This window comes from Lycium barbarum, chromosome 12 (assembly GCF_019175385.1).
Source record: "Lycium barbarum isolate Lr01 chromosome 12, ASM1917538v2, whole genome shotgun sequence".
Taxonomy (NCBI): domain Eukaryota; kingdom Viridiplantae; phylum Streptophyta; class Magnoliopsida; order Solanales; family Solanaceae; genus Lycium; species Lycium barbarum.
The window spans coordinates 62,868,630-62,886,654 of record NC_083348.1 but is presented as its reverse complement, the minus strand read 5'-3'; the positions used below and the strand labels follow the sequence as shown (position 1 = coordinate 62,886,654).

The 18,025-nt window shown below is 34.1% G+C and overlaps 2 pseudogenes; one reads left to right on the top strand and one right to left on the bottom strand.

Moving 5' to 3' along the window:
- The first annotated feature begins 1,152 nt into the window (after nucleotides 1–1,152).
- On the top strand, nucleotides 1,153–7,244 carry LOC132624325 (geraniol 8-hydroxylase-like; annotated as a pseudogene).
- Nucleotides 7,245–11,607: 4,363 nt separating this feature from the next.
- LOC132622538 (autophagy-related protein 101-like) lies at nucleotides 11,608–17,508 on the bottom strand (annotated as a pseudogene).
- Nucleotides 17,509–18,025: the final 517 nt, after the last annotated feature.

Below are 18,025 nucleotides of genomic sequence, written 5' to 3'. Positions count from 1 at the left end.
AGTTTTGAATTTTTTTTTTTTTTTTTTTTGGTTTCTTACTCCACCCACCCACCCTAAAAAATTTATTTTTTGGTTTTTTGCACCACCCATCCACCCCTCCCCACCAAAAAGAAAATATTGAAAAGAAGTTTTGAATTTTTTTTTGTTTCTTACTTGACCCACCCACCCTGCCAACCCCCCCCCCCCCCTCTCCCTCTTTTGTTGCTGCTGCTTTCTTCTTTTATTTAGAAAAAAATTGCTCAAGAAAAAAAAATCTCATCTGATTTTTGTAATTGTCGGACCGGATTTCATTCGTGTAGCACTGAGCATTACTTCATAGATTATTTTCGTTCATTTGGTAAGTAAAACAAAGTTGTTTTAATTCAATTATTCATCTGGGTATACCTGCTGATTTTCCAACAATTTACAGTAGTAGCAAGTGTTAAAGATGTTGTATAAGAGCTTCTGAATTTATTGCAATAGCTGTTGTAGTTTTTGCAATAATTTATGCAGTTGTTGCAACTTATGTACTAATCTGTTGCAACAACTGGTAAAATGTGTATAAATAATTTAGCCTACTTGTTGCAACAATTATGAAAGTTGTTGAAGAGCTTCTACTCTTTCCAACAACTCACTGACTTATCACAACAACTACATTAGTTTTTGGACATATTTTACAGCTGTTGGATGAAACAGAGACAACCGAAGTTGGCAGCAACAACTAAGTGATCAATTGCAACCACTCACCTAAATGATATGTTGATCTTATTCAAATCACAAATGTATGCTCTATTGTTAATAAATTGTTGAAAAATTTCTAACAAGTAATAAATATGTTGCAACAACTCTGTAACATGTTGGGGTTTTCCAACAAGTAACAGGACTTGTTGCAACAACTAATTAGTTGTCGAACATATCACAACAAATAGGAGGACTTGTTGAAATAACCATTTATCTATTGGACTTTATCCAATAAGTGACAGGACTAGTTGCAATTAACAAATCTGTTCTAGCAACTAAGTTACTTGTTGCGGATTGTCCAACAAGTGACACGACTTGTTACAACAATTAAGTTGATTGTTTGAATTTTTCCAACAAGTGGAATGACTTGTTACAGAAACTAGGTAACTTGTTGTGTTTTATCCAACAAGTGATATGTCTTGTTCAACAGCTATGTTACTTGTTGCAACATATACTGCAATTGTTGTAATAGATACTGCAATTGTTGCAACAACTATGATATGGTTCACTCCTATTTACTGATCATCAATGATATTTAGTGATAAACAAAGGAAATTAATTATATTTAGTGATCAATATATATATATATATATATATACACACACCATCATCAATTTGATGGTATTTTGAGTCATGACAGATGATCAACTAAGTCACTATGCACTAAATCGAGTGATCAATATAGTGATTTGATGTCAACTACTTAATTCCCCTATACTTAGCGATGAACAAAGGAAATCAATGATATTTACTGATCAATATATATATATATATATATATATATATATATATATATATATATATATTTAATCAATTTGATGGTATTTTGAGTCAAGACAGATGATCAACTAAATCATTATGCACTAAATCGAGTGATCATTATAGCGATTTGATGTGAACTATTTGATTCACCCATATTTAATCATAAACAAAGGAAATCAATGATATTTAGTGATCAATATATATATATATATATATATATATATATATATATATATATATATATATATATATATATATATATTTAATCAATTTGATGTTGTTTTGAGTAAAAAAAAACAGATGATCAACTAAGTCATTATGCACTAAATCGAGTGATCATTACAGTGATTTGATGTGAACTACTTGATTCACCCATATTTAGTGATAAACAAAGAAAATCAATGATATTTAGTGATCAATATATATACTTAATCAATTTGATGGTATTTAGAGTCAGGACAGATGATCAAATAAGTCATTATGCACTAAATCGGGAGATCATTAAAGTGATTTGATGTGAACTACTTGATTCACCCATATTTAGTAATAAACAAAGAAAAACAATGATATTTAGTGATCAATATGTACACTTAATCAATTTGATGGTATTTAGAGTGAGGACAGATGATCAACTAAGTCATTATGCACTAAATCGGGAGATCATTTGAGTGATTCGATGTGAACTACTAGATTCACCCATATTTAGTGATAAACAAAGGAAATCAATAATATTTACTGATCAATATATATACTTAATCAATTTGATGGTATTTTGAGTCGGGACAAATGATCAACTAAGTCACTATGCACTAAATCAAGTGATCATTAAAGTGATTTGATGTGAATTACTTGATTCACCCCTATTTAGTGATAAACAAAAGAAATCATTGATATTTAGGGCCCGTTTGGCCATAAATACCAAAAACAAATTCACTTTTTTTTGGAATTTTTAAAGTTCGAGTTGAAGTTGGAGTTGGAGTTGTGTTTGGCCATAGTTTTTGAAATTGTAGTTTTTGGTGAAATGTAATGTAAAAAGGTGAAAAAAGTGAAAAAAAAAATTAAAAACAAGTTTTTCTTGTTTTTAGTATTCCGGAATACAACTCCGGAGTTGTATTCCGAATATTTATGGTCAAATGCCTAAAAGTAAAAAAAGTGAAATAAAATTCCGGAAAAAAGTGAATAATTTTTATGGCCAAACGGCTACTTAGTGATCAATAGAGTATTTTACAACAACTAAGTAGAGATGAGCCATCTGTTGTAACAGATAAGTAGCTTGTTGCAACATTTGAGCCATCTGTTGCAACATATTAGTAACGTTTTGCAAAAATTCAGCAACTGTTTGATTTGTTGCAGCAGCTGAGCCATTTGTTACAACAGATTGCTCATCTGTTGCAACAATTTACTCTGTTATTTGATTTTTACCGACAAGGTCAGGAATCTGTTGCAACAAATTATTCAGCTGTTGTAACTATTTACTCAAAGCAGCTCTTTGATTATTTCCAACAGTTGTTTAATCTATTGCAACAGATGGGAAAACTGTTGCAACATCTACAACAACTGTTTGATTATTACCAACAGATTTGGAATTTGTTACATCAGATTTAGAATATGTTGCAATAGATTTGTAACTTGTTTGAAACTACTGAACATAAGGAAGCTGTTGGAACAGGTGAGGAATCTGTTGCAACAACCTCAACAACTTTTTGATTTTTTCCAACATGTGAGGAATCTGTTGCAACAACTTCCTTAATTATTGCAATGACTTCATGACTTGTTTGAAACTACTGAACATAATTTGAACAACTGAAATATATATATATATATATATAAAACAAAAATTGCATAATGTTCATCATCTACCATAACCCACCAAGAACATAAAATACAAACTTATAAATAATTGTTCGTCAGCCCCCCTTAGGGCTTCAAAGGTACAGATTAACAATTATGTTCAACAACAAACTAGTTGTTGCAACAAGTCATGTTACTTGTTGGAAAACCCCCCAATATGTTACAGAGCTGTTGCAACATATTTATTACTCATTGGAATTTTTTTAGCAATTTGTTAACAACAAAACATACATTTGTGATTTGAACAAAATCAACATACCACTTAGGTGAGTTGTTGCAACTAATCACTTAGTTGTTGGTGACTGTTTCGGTTGTCTCTGTTTCATCCAACCGTTGTATGTCCAAAAACTAATGTAGTTGTTGCAACAAGAAGTCTACTTGTTGTGGCAAGTCAGTGAGTTGTTAGAAAGAGTAGGAGTTGTCCAACAACTTTCACAGTTGTTGTAACAAGTAAGCTAAATTATTTATACACATTTTAGCAGTTGTTGCAACAGATTAGTACAAAAGTTGTAACAACTGTATAAATTGTTGCAAGTGTTACAAAAACTACAACAACTGTTGCAATAAATTCAGAAGTTCTTATACAACATCTTTAGCACTTGTTGCAACAACTGTAACTGCCCCTGTAAATTGTTGGAAAATCAGCAGTTATACCTAGATGAATAATTGAAATAAAACAACATTGTTTTACTTACCAAATGAGCGGAAATAACCCATGAAGTAATGCCCAATGCTACACGAACGAAATCCGGTCCGAAAATTACATAAATCGGGTAAGTTTCCCCCCTCCCCCCCCCCCCCCCCCCCCCCCCCCTTTTTTTTTTTGAGCAACTTTATTCTAAATATAAGAAGAAAGCAGCAGCAGCAAAAGAGAAAGAGGAGGGGGGGAGGGGGTAGGTGGGTGGAGTAAGAAACAAAAAAAAATTCAAAACATCTTTAAATATGTCATAATATTTGTGTAGCTAAAAGACTTTTGAAACTAATGACTTTGAACGTGTTTAAAATTTGTGTGGTCATAAAAGTTTGTTGTCATAAAATAGATTATTTTGTCACCTCTATTCTCAGGTAACAAGCTTGACGCTAATGAGCATATCAGGACAAAAAAGATTCATGAGCTGATTGATTATTGTCACAACATTAGCAAAGTTGGTGAAGCAGTCGATATCGGCAGAGCCACTTTTAGGACTTCACGTAATTGTTGTCCAACACCATTTTCTCTAACGATTTGACTGACCCAATTTCTGATTCTGCTAAGGAATTTAAGGAGTTGGTATATCAATGGTTGAGACTGGTAAACCCAATTCAATTTGGTGGACTATTTTCCCTTCCTTAAAAAGATTGATCCACAAGGCATAAAGCGGCGCATGTTTATTTAACTAAAGGAAAGAAAACTAGGAAACCATGCAAATGTTGACCTTCTCAACATTAGCCAAGATAACCCTGAAGAAATTGACCGGAAACAAATCGAGCGACTGTGTCAGGTTAATTTATTCTCTACTATGATTCTCTTTCTTCCAATACTCGATTTTCTGTCTTATTCTCCAATTGCAAAATATAGTCCTCTGCAAATGTGTTAGGTTGCCATAGATTGACGATCAATTTTATTGAATGATGCCGTCACCTCATCTAAAAAAATTGATGGCTAGAGATTTATTTAAATACTTAATCTTATTGTATCTCATTATACTCTTTTTGAGTTGATCTAATTCTTTTTCATAGGCTAAACATGTGCAAATATAATTCTTTTAATTTTAAAGGTAGTGAAATTTGAAACCTAAGACTTCTTGCCTTCGCTGGCACCATGTTTTTTTTTTTTTTTTTTTTGGCTTAAACGGAAAGATTTTATTTATATATTAATGTTCGTCCGTAGACATACATAAAAGAACTTATCTATATGAAATAGTTCCACAAGCATCTCTATCAAGAGTAGTAGTTTCAAAAGAAGGAGATGCTTCATAAATATAAGGATTATTTCTTTCCATATAAGGTCCCATAGACTTCCTTCCGTATTCCGCCCGCAGATCTGCAATCATATTAGTTTCCCGGGGATGTGGTGCAGCGACGGGTTCCCCGGTTGAAGTAGAAGTGACCTGCAATCAGTGAAAATATTTGAGTGTAATAAAGTATTACCATTCATAGAGTTTAATAATACCTGCGAATCAGTCTCTACCATTAATGGCAAGAGATTTTTTGATCGAGCTAATTTTAGCCCATGTAGCAATGCTAGCAATTCTGCATGAAGAGCAGATCCAACTTTTATGTTGCATGTATAACCCATGATCCACGTTCCTAGATGATCACGGAAGATTCCTCATCTGCCTCCATTTCCAGAAGTAGAGTCAAATGATCCATCAATATTTAGCTTTATGAAACCTTCAGGAGGGAGTTTCCATGAAACAGGGATTACTTGTTGTTACCATGTTTAATTGTTGGGCATCTCAGTAAAAGGCTAATTAATTGTTAGAGAGAACAACAATTTTGATTAAGATGGATCTAGAATTTGAATTTTATGGGTTCAGTTCAGATTCTACCGCAACTCATCTACTTTACTGGGTTCGAGATCAATTACTTATTTCTATTTAATAAAAAATTTAACACTAGAAGTTACTGAATTAGGATAAACTCGTACCTCACTGTCTAGATCCACCCCTGATTTTGATAATTTAGTTGTATATTGTCTCTACTAGCTTGTGTTAAAGGCTTGTGGCAATAACGCCGCGCCTTATTAACAGGGTGTGTCCCCTTTTTTCCGTGACAACATTTCAATTTGTCCAATTGAAAGCAACATATGTTTGGAATATTGTACTTGATTTTATATGGTATCGACTTCAGAGGATCTTACACTAGTAATTTTTACAGGAGTTGTTTGTAGCAGGGACTGATACAACATCAAATACATTGGAAAGGGCAATGGCAGAACCACTTAAGAATCCACATACTTTGGAGAAAGCACAACAAGAACTTGCACAAGTATTTGGGAGAGACAAACTAATAAATGAAGCTAATGTTTCACGATTACCTTACTTGAGGTGCATCTTTAAAGAAACCTTTCGAATACACCCACAAGCTCCTTCTTGGTTCCGCGCAAAACAGCGGAAGATGTTGAGCTTTATGGCTATATTGTTCCAAAAGACTCGAAAGTCCTAGTGAATGTATGGACAATAGGGCGCGACTCTAATCTATGGATAAACCTGTTGGTTTTTAAGCCAGATTGATTTTGGGAGTCAAAAATAGATTTACAGGGTCAGAATTTTGAGCTCGTTCCATTTGGCACTGGTCGAAGAATTTGCCCGGGATTACCTTTGGCTATTAGATGGTTCCAGGAGCACTAGGTTGAATGCTAAATTCATTCCATTGGAAGCTACATGGTGGAATTACACCTAAAGATTTGAACATAGAGGAAAAGTTTGGTATTACCTCGGCAAAAGCTCAGCCTCTGGTAGCTATCCCTATTCCACTGTAGTTGGGGAAAACTTAAGAATTTTAGTATATATGAATACCACAATATCTATAACTTCTCAGTAGATGTGCCGGCAGGATAGAGTAAGAGTATTTTAGGAAAACACAAAGTGTGTACAATGCTATCCTACAACCTTCATGTTGTAGGTTAGCAAAACTCATATATATATATATATATATATATATATATATATATATATATATATAAAAGTACATAATATGTACTTATTATCTAGTGTATAATATGTACATAATAAGCCCATTGGATACCCTCAAACGCTGTCAAAAGCTATATATGTCGTTGTATTTGTTGATCTATCTTCAAGTATCCTTCAAATAAGAATTATTCGACTAATTTGCCCTTTTGTATTCTTTGATCTTTCACTACATTGGTCTCTCTCCAAATAATTCTATCAATGCCAAGGGTAAAACAGAAAAAGGAATCCGTAATTATTTTTTAGTTATCTAAAATGACAAGTATTTTAGATTAACTATTCTTTGTCAAAAATGGCATGTAAACAAGAACAGGGATAGTAGTTTTAGGAATGTTAATATAGAAATCTAGCATAAGAAATTAGTCTTGTTAGACTTAGTATGTTTTGATGATTTGGGCTAAATGAATGAGCCGGACCAAATGCATAAACATGGGATAGATAGGCTAAACTTCATGAACTACGTAAGCAGTTTCACGTTCCATTCCAGAATCCAACATGGGTAGGAATCTTGGAATGAAGGAGTCTTTTGATACTAATATCGTGTACAATATCTTGGAGTCTATGGTGTATTTATTTGGGATAAGCTTTACACATAATTGGACTTCCTTCCTTCATTCATATCTACAACCGTGTGATAGCAAAGGAGTTGCCTCCACCTCAAACACTATCACATTTCCTAGTCTTTATCATATAGTGTTTGTGATAAACCCGTTTGTCTTCATAGTTTGCTAGGTATATGCAGGTCTTTCATTGAAGAGATCTACGCACTTATACTGGGAGTAAAAGCGGAAATCAAGCAAATTTGCAAGAGCATATTTGAGAGAAATCTGAATAGCTATTCAAGTGTGACCTGATACAAAGAAGCAGTTTGAAGAACCTGCTTCATATTTATATGTCTTACGGTCTTCCAAGTCCAGATGACTTGTATTAGAATTGTGATTGAGTTGTACCTATTTTCATTTTTCTTCGAAGCATTGTTTTAGGTAAAAAGAAACTTCGAACAATTCAGCTCCAAATTAAGGGTACCTCATAGGGGACTCAACAGTCTATGTAGATTGTTGTAAGGGGGATTAGAATTAGTTCCTAGATTGCATCTCTTGTAATCTGAATTTTGTTAAGGCTCACAGTTTTAGTGAAGTTGGGAACAAATCCTATAAATATGTAGGTCGTGGTTTTTCACCTTTTGAGTCAAATGCTTTCCACATAAAAAATATAGTGGTATTACTTTATTGTTCTTTACATTTTGCAATTTAGTCTAAAGAAATAGATTAAATAACCTGATACATCACCTAAGCGAAAATTAGGCATAACTCAATTCAACCCTTAGAACTTTTTAGATGTGCGTTATTGGAACTCTTTTAAGATAGTTTAGTTATTGACATAATTTCTAGTTTTCTACTTCATATATATAACTTAAATACATCTTTGGTAATTAACTAATTATTATGTCCACCAGATGGACTTATGTACGTTATTTTTAAGAAGAAATATGGTTGTGAACTGAAACAAGAGTACGACAATGGATAAAGATTTTCCTTTGTACTTAAGAAATCTCTATACTTCACATGCGGTCAAGCGACAGATGGTCTGTAGAATCTTTGGCAAAAAATACATGGATTTTGTAGAAGGAGGATGTAACGTGAGGGAGCAGATTGTTATGGAAATTAAATAAATGAGGTATAAAGCTACTAGATGGACACATATTTTTTATAGTAATTAGACTTCTTCGTCCATACTCTTTAGGGTGTGCTCTTCATACTGCACAGAAAATGGTTCATTGTCGTACATAGGTATGTAAATAGGTGGGCAGGTCTACCCTTGACCTGCTAGGATTTTGACCCGCCCTGTCCTGCCCCACCCCCTTCAGCATTTTCTTAATATTTTTTCTCTTTATGTTCACTTTACAATGTCGTATTTAGAGTTTTTTTTTTTTTTTGAGATCTTTGAAGTAATTTTTTCAAGAAAAATACTGAATTACTTACGATATATATTTTTCTATATTTATTTGGGTATTTAACAATTAAGAATCTCATGTTTTCATAAAATTAGGCTTTCATAGCTTTACTTGTGACTTAGAGTAACGGAAATAGACTCACAAGTCACAGCTAATATCTAGTCGATTTATTTGTCATTCGTGGGAGATATTATAATAGCTCAAACTACCTCATGAAATGGAACATTGCTGTATAAACCATATTTTCTTATTGAAGTAAATTCTTCTATATCATCACTAATCTAAACTCTATTAAAAAAGATCCAGAGTATATTACCAAAAAAAAAAAAAAAAAAAACAAAGATCCAGAGAAACTAATCTAAGAGTTTTCACCAAGTTGACTTCTCTAAGCTGCTTTAGGGTGCGACGGTAGGAAAAAGAATATGTGAATCCCATTCTCCACTCTGCCAACAGCAATTTCATTTTTTATACTGAAGTGAATTTGAGCAAAACTCTGCCGTACCACCTGCCTTGCCCCGTTTAAAATTTTTTGAAAATGAATTTTGACCTGCGCAGCCGTGCCCTGCCCTATTGTCATTCCTGGTTGTATAAAGTCAAAATCTATTCAATATTCTTAAGTTGACTTTCACATCAAATCGTAAGAAAAACAAGATTTCGGCCATTAAATATAAATTCGTTCACCTGGATTTCAACAAATGCGAACATGACTTGTCGTCTCCATGTCAAGATTTTATTTTCAAATTGACTATTGTGTTCACCTTTGCCTGCCTCTACTATAAATTGCACTATTTCCATGCGTTTTGCTACAAGGGAAGAAACTGCTCTTGCTCAATGGGGTAAATGTTATGACACAAAATTGAATTGACAAATTTTAGTTGAAGAGGCCAAAAAAGATCATTTTTTTGCACGGATTGCCCTTCTTTTGGGGTGGTCTTTAAATTTTGCCCCTCATATTTGTGGTCTTTAAATTTTGCCCCTTATATTTGTGGTCTTTAAGTTTTGCCCTTCGCCTGGAAAGGTGGGCGAATACCTAAGGCTCTGGGTTCAAACCCCCGCTCAGGCATAAAATAAAAAAATAATTTCGCAAGGCAGGGCTAGGGGAGTGTATGTCGGATCTGGCATACACTTCTTAAAAAATAACTAAAGTTATGCCGGACCCGACATACTTATGCCTTATGGGGCAGACTTTTGGTTAAGGCATAACTAAAAGTCTGCCCCATAAGGCATAACTTTTCCTCAAAGCATAGTTTAGTTATACCTTATGGGACAGAATTTTAATTAAGGCATAACCAAAAGTATGCCCCATAAAGCAAGAAGTTTTCCTTAAGGCATAGACTTGGCCTTATAAGGCAAACTTTTAATTATGTCTTAAGGAAAAGTTCTGCCTTATGGGGCATACTTTTAGTTAAGACATAACTAAAAGTTTACCTTTTAGTTAAACATAGCTAAATGTCTGCCGGAGAGGACATAGCGAAATTCAAACTCTGCCTTGCAATTTTTTTTAAAATTTTTGACTGAGTGGAGGTTTGAACCCGAAACCCATGAGTTTTAACCGAAGGCCAAAATTTAAAGACCACAAATATGAGGGACAAAATTTAAAGACCACCCCAAAAGAAGGCTAATTTTGCGAATTGCCCAAAAGAGATTAATCAGTCCAAGTAAAACTCCAATAGGCCCAAAATGAAATAAGTGAAATGGCGCGTATTTGTTTGTGATCTTTATTGTTATAATGGATAAATTTTAGGGATGATGCATGATATTTTTTTTTTTTTTTTTTTTTTTTTTTTTAATGTTGGACAATCGACACTCTAGTATACGAGGACATTATGAACTAGCAATAATAAAATAATCAAAGGCCTTAAGCATGCCCAAGTTTTGTGATATGCTCAATCAGAAGTGCTGCATTGAATTATCAAGAAAGCGGGGGGGGGGGGGGGGGGGGGGTGTTCTTTTATTTTAGGGGAGGTGGGGAGTGGTTGTGGAAACAAAAGAAAGAAAAGGTTTCTAACGAGGATAGAAGAGCCTGTTTGGATGGGCTTATGCCTATAAGCTGTTTGCAGCTTATAAGCTAAAAAAATAAGTTGGGTAGTCTAACTTATTTTTTTTGGTGCTTTAGATAAGCTAAGTCAAATGGGCTCAATTATTTTTTTGAGCTTATTTTAAGCACAAAATGACTTTAAGCTGGCCAGCCAAACACTCAAAAAAGCTAAAAACAGCTTATAAGCAACTTATAAGCCAATCCTCTGTGACATGGTTTTAAGCAAACAACCTAAAATGTAGCAATGAGTAATAGTTGCAGGACCAAATAATCTGGGCCAATCTCACTCAAAAATTTTAGAGCTTAGCGGAATTTGTTTCTGTAGCATTTCAGAGATTTGGCAGAATGCAAAATCTTTTACCTTCGGGACTTCATTATGCTGGATGCAGACAGAATTTATGGAATAAAGATTCAGGCGGGCACCTATGGCATGTCAGGAAGCATCATTCATACAAGTTAAACTATCTTGAAGAAACTAAACAGGATGCGGAAAACAAAAACATCAGACAGACAACAGGGGGGAAAAAAAAAAGGATACGACCACCCAGGCTGATTCAGAGATCAAATCAGCTGGAGTAAACAAAATAGAATATACGAACAAGAGGGGAGAGGCAAAGCGGGCGGGGGGTAGTAAGCAAATTTAATTACATTGATCATGTAACAATATTCAGCAATATATTTTGTTTACTATAATATGAAACATGAAAAAAAAAAAAAAAAAAAGGATAGTACATTAGTAGTAGCAAATATGTACATATAGCTTCCATTTCTTTCAATTGTGTGCGAGTCCTTGGCCACTAGAGAGAACCCATACTCGACTTCGGCCTGTATTCACATTACCAAACACTGGATGAACAACCACTTTGCCTCTAAATGAATGAGATAAAGGGAAGATTGGCCACCATCAGGGCATTCTCCAATCAGCTGAGCATGGTTGGATGCCCAGTCTGTAGCATCCTCCTGATCACATCCATCCCAAAAGCAGAATCTGATGAACTAAAGAAGGTAACACAAAACTTAGCTGGTAAGGTGATACATGTTAAATATTTTAAAAATAGAGCTACATATTGGTATAGATGTAAGTCAAGTAGTACTTTGTACTAGTTTGTTCCAGAAAGCTATCCTCTAGCTTCCTACAATGACCTCCCTATAAAGGGCTTCAGCAAAAACATGTACTTATTCACTACCATGAACTTTCTGACAAATATGTTACTTCAATTTATCTTACACAATATTCAACTTATTTTTTTATTGTCATCCTAACCTTTTCGTTTTTCCCCTAAAGAGTGGAACTTAAACTCAAGATCTTATGACCTCGTCTATTTGAGGAGTCATTACCAATAACTTGATGTCATTGTCAATCTTATCATGGTAGTAACTTATGGAAGGAGGAGCTTAACACGCACTATAGTTTCATCAGCTAAACAAGATATCTTGTGCGGCGATATAAAGTAAGGTAAAGTGTAACTTATCCTCTATATATGTACCTACATGTCGAAATATAACCACGACACTCAAAACTATTGAGTCAAACCAGAATTCTAGGGCACTCAGATTGGTTCTCAATTGTAATTAGTCGTCCATTTCCGAACTACTTTTCCTCACACAACTTTGGCCAAGACTCCATAGGAACACCCAGAACTTCGACCAGAGGAAATAGTTTATTGACCAGCCTTTAGAAGCAGAAGGAACAAAATTGAAGTAGAAGGAAGAAACTGATCTAAGTAGTAGACTCACAGTTGAGTGTACGTCTTTTGCACAAGGCAATTACTCGGCAAGTGCTATAGCTAAAACATCGGGTAGAGGAAATAGTTCATTAACCAGCCACTAGAAACAGAAGGAAGAAAACTGAAGTAGAAGGAAGAAACTGTTCCAAGTACTAGACCCACGGCTGAGCATGCAGCAACTGTTATAGCTAACTAAAGTTGAGGCTCAAAATCCACATATATCCTACAACAAACTTAACCTTTCATTAGCAGTTAAGCTTTAGCCAAAATAGCACATTAACCAATTTTTTTGAGTCAAAAAAAAAAAAAAAAATTGGTTCATGTGCTATTTTGGCTGAAGCTTAACTGCTAATGAAAGCTTTCAACACAGTAAAGTGGCACATGTAAGTGCATTACTTGTACAGATGAGCATACATGAGAAAAAAAATACCACAAGTAGATAATGAACATTATTAGCCAAAATAGTCAGTCAAGTCATCATACCCAGAAATAAGTGCCTACTCAGTAAACTGCAACGTCAATTTAAGCTAGAAGTATGAGAAAAGGAAAACGGAGACTAACATAGGATTGCAGACTATAACTAGTTATCATAAGCCGATTCCACTCTCGCTTTTATGCACACAAGAAGAACATCTGTACTGAAGCTATAATTCTTTTTTTCCCTAGAGTGATGCCTTAGGTCAATTAACCCCACAAATGTGAAGATTTTGAAGATATATCTCATGTAAAGGAGATATATCTCATGTAAAGGCCCTAGTATATTTTCTTTCAAAAAGGAAAAGGACATTCATATAAGCTGATAACCTATTTACAATGGCAACAACAACAACAAACCCAGTAGAATCCCACCATGTGGGGTCTGGGGAGGGTAGAGTGTACGCAGACCTAATCCCCACCTTGAAAGGTAGGGCGGCTGTTTCCGAAAGACCCTCGGCTCAAGAGAGGAAAACAAGACAAAAGGTCAGCTAGGGCCAAGCATATCAAAAACAATATGAAAACGAGGAATAACAAAAGTGAGGAAGTCATGGTAGAAAGGAGCATTAACTACCATTGATAAATAAGATAATCAAAGTACAAAGGCCCAACAAATATAAGCAGAAATCAAATGCAGAAATCAAACGGCAATAAACGAATGAGCAAAACTACAACTACTATGGTGAAAGGATAAGCAACCTAGCCTTCTATCCTAATTTGAGTCCTCCACAACCTCCTATCTAAGGTCATGTCCTTGGTAAGCTGAAACTATTTACAATGGCAAAAAGTTGAAAACAAAAAATAAATACCACATTGCTCCTACCAAAGCAGATTATAAGCCCTGTTTGGCCAAGCTTCTGGAGAGCCAAGTGTGTGTGTGTGTGTGTTTTTTTTTTTTTTAAGTGTTTATTTTAGATAGTTGGGATGTTTGGCCAAGCTTTTAGGAAGAAAGAAAAAACAAGTGCTTTTGACTTTTGAGTAGTAGCAGAAGATTTTTTTTTTTAAAGAAGCTAAAAGAAGTAATCAAGCAACTTCTCCCCCAAAATCACTTTTGGAACCTTGTCCAAGCATAAATTGTTGCTCCAACATTGGCAATTGCTTTTCAAATTGATTAGCCAATCACAAACTCCTAGTCTCCAAACATACTTTTTCGAAAAGCACTCCCGAAAAAAAGCACTTTTCAAAATACGCAGATTTTAGAAGCTTGGCCAAACAGGTTATATAACTTCTTTCATCCAGGAAGAAACTCAAGGAAATCAAATGCAATATAAATCAGAAAATTAAAGCAAAAGCAGCAAATCAATAATGATAGTTTGAAGTTAATAATAGCAAACCACTTGTATAGCGATCTATGATGAGTAACAGAACTTAATTACATGTTCACAACTTAGAGAAAGGAGAAATTACCTTGAGATAGTGATCTCATAGGGAAATGTGACACACTCGAGATTTGGTATCGCAGGAATATGGTCTTTTTTCTCATTTACAAATTTTATTATCTGAAACATAACTTCACGAAGAGATGATTCTAACACTGTGCGTCGAGCACTGCCCTCCTCAGATGCACTCTCTGCACAAAAACAAAAACAAAAAAAGTTATACCACCTTTCCAGAACTGATAAATGAACTAGTATATGAAAAAAATGTTTTTCAAGGAAAAGAAGAAAAAAAAGATTGGTACCTCCTGGGTCAACTACTTTTGAGAGATGAGACTTGCCAGAATGAGCTTTTGGATGATGAGCCACATTCAAATTTATGTACCAGTATTCCCAGTAGAAACGTTCAACTTTGCTCGCGAACCATGAGGTCTGTTTGTTTTTTACTTCACAGAAGGATAGGCAAATCTGCATATTATTTCCATCCAGTTACAGAAATATGTATGTAACAGAAAGTTCCTTTACATATTTAGACCAGTACTGATTTCACTACTGATTAAAATTCCACAAGATACTTACGCAACTAGTCAAAAGGTTACATGCAACAATATCCTGAGAAAAATGCAACATACAATAGAAGAACTAAACAGTATGAAATAAGAAACCACCACAAATCACAAGAAATTCACCTGATCAAAGAGCATATTTAAGAAAAAGAAATGGCTAACAAAATATGTAAACATTGAACAGAATTATAAAGTATGAAAGTGATGTTACCTTCTCAAAAAAAAAAAAGTATGAAAGTGAACAGCCATTAGCCAAAACAGTGATCATCACCAACAGAAACAAAATACAACCACTAACCTGATTTTTCCTGTTAGGGTGCTTCTCGACCCTATCAATGAATTGGTTAATCTTCTCTTCAATTTTCTTTTCAACCTCTACATCACCACACTGCGTCTACATAATGAAAGAACAATAAACCAAAACTATACCATAAAAAACAAATCTCAACAACTTATACTGATCAAAAAATAAATATAAGCAACTTATTGCCACCACCATAAAAGACCCCTGAAAAATAGGGAAAGGAAAAACCACATGGTATATCACAGCATTACGCCAACCTCTCCTCTATACTGACATAATTTAAAGGACCTCGCCTTTGGTTCTAAGTTATACAGCGATTCCCTCAAGTTCAATGTGTCATTGTAAACGTCTTTCACTAATAGCAGATCGTTTGACCACTTATTCACATTCTCTAAAAATTAAAACATATATTAGCTTCTAACAAAAGGTCATAGCTGTCATCCACTCCCTTATCAAAGTTCGTAATGTCGTATCCACATCTCATGTCTCGTCTTTGAATAATCAAGAGTCCTCCTGCCACAATGCCTTTTTCATTTTTGTTTTCACACACCACACTAATTAAAAAAGAAAAAAAAGAGAATGATGAAAAATTGATAAAGCCTAATACTATAAAATTTTATTACTTACATATGTAATGTCAAAAAGTTCCAAATCAACATCCTTCGGCCGCAACAGGCCTAATGCTCTGTGGAACATAATTGTGTGTAAAATACCTGCAATTCACCTCAACTGTTTAGGTTACAGCTAAACGTGTATCCAAACTACAGCCAAAATTGTTAGCAACCCTGAGCTTGCAAATCTTTGAATGATGAAATCTAGGAGGAACCGACGTCAAAATAGTAAACAAACAAAAGCACAAAAGGAGGAATGTCAAAACAACAACTGATAGGATTTCCAGAAAACATCGCACTTTAGAACACATGAACAATGTGACATGTGAACAAGTTGTTCGGTTATTCATCAACATAAGCAAAAACCTCTAGACTGAAGTATGTATCTTGTACAATCAAAGTCTTATCTAAATCAACTTCTGGTATCTGATTTTCATGCCTTAGTCCATTTTAGTCCTCAGGACTTCCTCTATAGTATTTCAGCTCTTACTAGGTGGTATTTGGAAACTAAATATGTAGATATCTACTGTTCATGATTTTCTACCATCCAATACTTCCATATCAAAAAGAAAAATAACATCGTCAACAGGAACAAATTCCAAATTGTCTTTCTAGAGAGGAATCAGTTACTCCCTCCGTTTCAATTTGTTTGTCTTACTTTTCCTTTTTGCTCCGTTTCCAAAAGAATGTCACTTTCCTTTTTGGCAAATCTTTAATTTCAACTTTCCACATGGCATGTTTAAGACCAGACAAACAAATTAAAGGGCATTTGGGTACATTTTACATATCGACCACAAGATTCAAAAGTCTTTCTTTCTTTTCTTAAAGTCAAAACCAGACAAACAAATTGAAACGAAATCTAGATAAAGCCAATGCTGAGATCATTGAATAAGCCTAGGATCATTCACAAAACTTAGTCAAATATAAGCTATGAGTTGAAAGTAAATCAAAGTTCAGCCATCAAAACGCCCTAATTGCATATGTATTAGAACAGAGACAAATCTAAGGAACAAAACTTACATCGGAGAACTTCTCGTATCTCAAAGTGCTCCACATCCTTGAGCAAAAAGCGAAATATTAAAAGGAATTCATAGCTCATATATTTGCATACAAGTCAAAATTAGCACAAACTTACAAGTTCTTTTAGCTGACAAACTTCACAATTCATGATTGACGATTGATAGAGGAGATGAAACAAGTAGTAATAAACCCTAATTACAGTAAAGTTTTGAGTTTCGCTTGTAAACGAGGAATTACATGAAATCGATTGTGGTTACTTCGGATTAGGATTTAAGGAATTTCAGTAGTGTTTCAATTATGGACTTCTTCCGGATTTAATTAAATCAATATATTATATTTAATGAAGCAGCAAAACATCTTTTTTGCAAATAACTATGTTTCGGAAATTAAGTACTGTAATTTGTATTGTTAATTGTTATGTTGGGTAATCGAAAAGCCAGAAACAATTTTTCACTGTCTAACAAAAACGGGAATAAGTAGTACTTGTAGGGATGTAAATGGTCCGGTTCGGTGGTTATTTCATAAAATTTATATCATATTAATTTTTTAATTATTATTAAAATTAGATTTTCCGAAAGCATTCCATCATCTCGGTTTTTTTTCAGTATCAGTACAGTTCGGTTAATTTTTTTTATTTTTTTTTAACATAACAACATCATGTCATAGTCACTAGTAAAAGTTAAAGACACAATATCATGTGTACTTCTATAGGACTTTGGCAAAAATTCTAGACATTTTTACTTTTTAAAAGGTGATGAATCAAGAAAATATAAAAAACGACAAGAATAAAGATTTATCCCATTATTTTACGGTAGTGTAAATAATGTTAAGCAAAGATAAAAAGTATAATTTATATCGCACGAGGGGACAATAATCAATCAAATGGGACTCCCGAACTGAGACTACTAAGATTAAGTTGACATTGAAAGTAAAAATTTACTGAGTTAA